The sequence below is a fragment of the Galeopterus variegatus genome, unplaced genomic scaffold, assembly GCF_000696425.1.
Source record: "Galeopterus variegatus unplaced genomic scaffold, G_variegatus-3.0.2 Scaffold642, whole genome shotgun sequence".
In the NCBI taxonomy this organism is placed as follows: Eukaryota; Metazoa; Chordata; class Mammalia; order Dermoptera; family Cynocephalidae; genus Galeopterus; species Galeopterus variegatus.
In genome coordinates this window covers 336,805-340,133 of record NW_007726753.1, presented here as the reverse complement: position 1 = coordinate 340,133, position 3,329 = coordinate 336,805, and positions in this window count along the sequence as shown.

The following is a 3,329-nucleotide window of genomic DNA, read 5'->3' as shown; positions in this document are numbered from 1 at the left end:
CTATTTGTTTACCACTGAATATTACTATTGTCCTGCTATCTTAACTGTTTACCATTTAATGTTAGGCCAACACAATGTAATATATTTGGTTCTATAAAAAGCATGAAGAAACACATTCTCCCTAATTAATCTTCTTTCTCAAAATCTTTGTGATTATTTAGACCTTGTTGTAGGCAGATTAATGGTTCTCCAAAGAAGCCTGTGTGCTAATCCCTGGAAATGTAAATGTTACCTTACATGGCAAAAGGAACTCGACAGATAGGATTAAGTTATTGGGAGAAATGATTGAAGTCATATTTTGAGAATAGTTTCTCCAAACACAGGCAGACCATGGTGAACCTACTCAAAATGTTTTTCTCTCAATCCGTGCATGCCTGGATCTTTCTCTTTCTTTATACCTCAGATTTAAATATAATTTCTTTAAAGAAGCAGTGCCTTGGCTGAAATAAGTTGTGAGAAAAATTATTTCAGGAGGCCCTGTGTGGGGGAAAAGAGTATTGAGGGGAAGAAATGTCAGAATACCATTTCCTGGCAGCTCTGCTGGAGAAACAAGAAAGACACGATGGAAGAAATGGTTGTATAGGATGACTAGGCAAATAGAAAATCTAATACAAAATTACTTTGCTCCAAATATAGCACAGAAGCAATGGAGAAAGCTACAATCCCTGAAGGAGCATTAAGCTCAGAAAACGGTAATCCTAGGGCTACCTAGACCACAGCTGAGGAGCATAGGTGTGTCCCCCAGTAACCTAAGATCCATGGCATAAATCTGGAGACATGAAACCCCCAGAAGAACACAGGCCATTTTCTTTCAGCAGAATGAGGATACATATTAAGCTGTAGAAAAAGAAGTTATACTTCTTGGACACCGCTAGATTGAGAAATATGCCTGCTAGAACTATTTCATTGTCTTCGTCTTCCATTAAATTTAAGTTTCACGATAACAGGGCCAAGAGTTAGCATGACCCATTTCTCATAAGCTAATATTAAATAAATATTTTTAAATGAATGAATAAGGCAGCTATTAAAGTTTTAATTCCATAGTAAACATTCATAGACTATACTAATTCATTCTATACCTTCTGATGCTGGAGAGGAAGGTTCTTGGATTTCTCGAGGGAAGAATCTGGTTGAGAACTTACAATAACTTCAAGCTCACATGGCAGTCACACTCACACTCAAAGTTTATTGCGATGCAAAAGTACATGCAGGGGTACGTGTGGGTGTCCTCACGAGTGAGCAGTGCTATAGTTTTTCAGGGAGAGGGATTATATCTTGATTTTTATGAGAGGGAGGGTCTCTAACTTAATTAGGGGAGGAACATTCAAGGAAAAGGAGGAGGAAAAATCAGTTTTGGTCCTTTTGGCAGTTGCAGGCTCTTTTTGCTTCCTTGCATGTGCAGTGAGGGGCTGTGAAGGAAAAGCTCATGTGCAGTGGGGCCAATTTTCCCTTAAGTTTGTCCTTTTTGGTCTAGTGCAACGCGTGGAAGATCTATTCTCAGTCACTTGCACCTAGGTTTCTTTTAAGTGCGCATGTGTTGTGGTCTTTGTGGTTTTGTTTCCTGTTCAGAAAACTCCATGGTTCTGAACAAGGGCAAGCTGATTGGTAGGGTGGTTAAGCTGCTATCAGCAAGTGTTAGCTCATTATGGGCTCATTAACTCCAAAATGAGGAGGTAGCTAATGTTTGTTTGGCCTGAATATTCATGTGCAGCCTCTCTGGGGCAGGTCCCTGTTCCATCCTGCCTCGATTTCCACACAGAAAAAAGAATAATCTTTCTGTCTTCTACTTCAGAATTTGCTTTATATACCTGTAGGGGTGGGAAAAGGAAAATAAAAAGATTTATTAAAAATTCTAAATTCAAACATGTTTTACTACAAACACTTTCTTCCTTGGATTTGAATCTAAAATTTGATGTATCAGTTTATAGTCAAGGTCTAGTTATATTGAAAATAATATTGTTAGTTTTTTGTCTGACCGCACTGACCGATGCAATAAAAATATGGCTAGAATATACAGCTTCACAGAATTAATTGTTTTGTTAGTAAACAAGGTCAACGAGAAATGTCTGGAGTAAAACACTGAGTGAGGTTATATTTACCTGGTGAAATGCCTACAGTCCATATCCCCAAATATCAGAGGTTTGAAGGACTTTACTGCCTCTTCCTAAAATAAACCTGCTTAACCAAAAAAAGCATATATTGACTGACCAATGTGAAGTATGAGAATTTTTATTTTCAGAAACAGTGTTAAATCAGTAAATATATATTTTTGAAAAGACTTTGCAATTGTTAATTGATATTCTCATTTGGTAGATAAGGAAATTAAGGCACAGGAAGAGTAATTCTTATGTGAGTGCTAAGGTTAGAACACACATCCCCTAAACTGCAATTCAATGATTTCTCCAGAATATTGCTTTCTGCTTCGTAAAAAGGAAAAAAAAAAAAAAAATAGAAGATTATTTGCATTTTTATGAGGATTGGAAATTATCTCTGTGCATCTATTGTTTGGTGGGACATTTTGTGGTTAGGAGCAAGCCTAGGCCGTGAGCCTCATTGCAAGACCGGATAAAAACCTGAGAATCTTTAACTGCACCATTTTTAAAGTAAACAATCCTTTCAAGTGTGTTTAAAATCAGTGCAAATGATGACATCTTGATGTGGATCTGATTACAATAAAGAATGTGTCTCTGAGGGGGATTAGTAAGAAAAGCTTTCTTTTATTCTTTCTTTTTGAAAAACAACAAAAAATTTCTCCATGGGTGATGAAAAACCTCACAGAGCTTGATTCCTGTGATTTTAGGTTCTAATCAGCTAACAAGCAAGAAGAGAGCTGGTGTCCCTGACCTTTCAGGAAGTGTATCACATGTGAGGTAAGGCTGGTGGATGGAGCTGAAAATTTAAGCCAATATGCAGCAGTTATTAATTTGGACTTTGGGGGTGTTCAGGATAATTTTCAATTAGCTTTGATAATATCTCATAAAGAACTTTCAGACAGGAAGAAGGGAAAGAGAAGGCCAGAACAACGTTTGAGAATGACTGAAAGAAAAACTTAATGACTAAGTTTAAGTAGGCTTTAGTGGTATAAATATTACACGATAGAGGAACATGATCTAAAAAACCAGTAACCCTCCCCCTTATTAAAAAGTAATTTTTAAAGAAATTATAATGGACATAAAAAAAATAAAACATAAGGGAAAAGCCTGGTAAATTTAAACACATTTAAATTAAAAACATAATCTCTTGGCCATCAGAATATGACACAAAGAGGGCCGGCCCGGTGGCGCACTGGATAGTGCGCCGCCTGGGAAGCGCGGCGGCGCTCCCCCCCG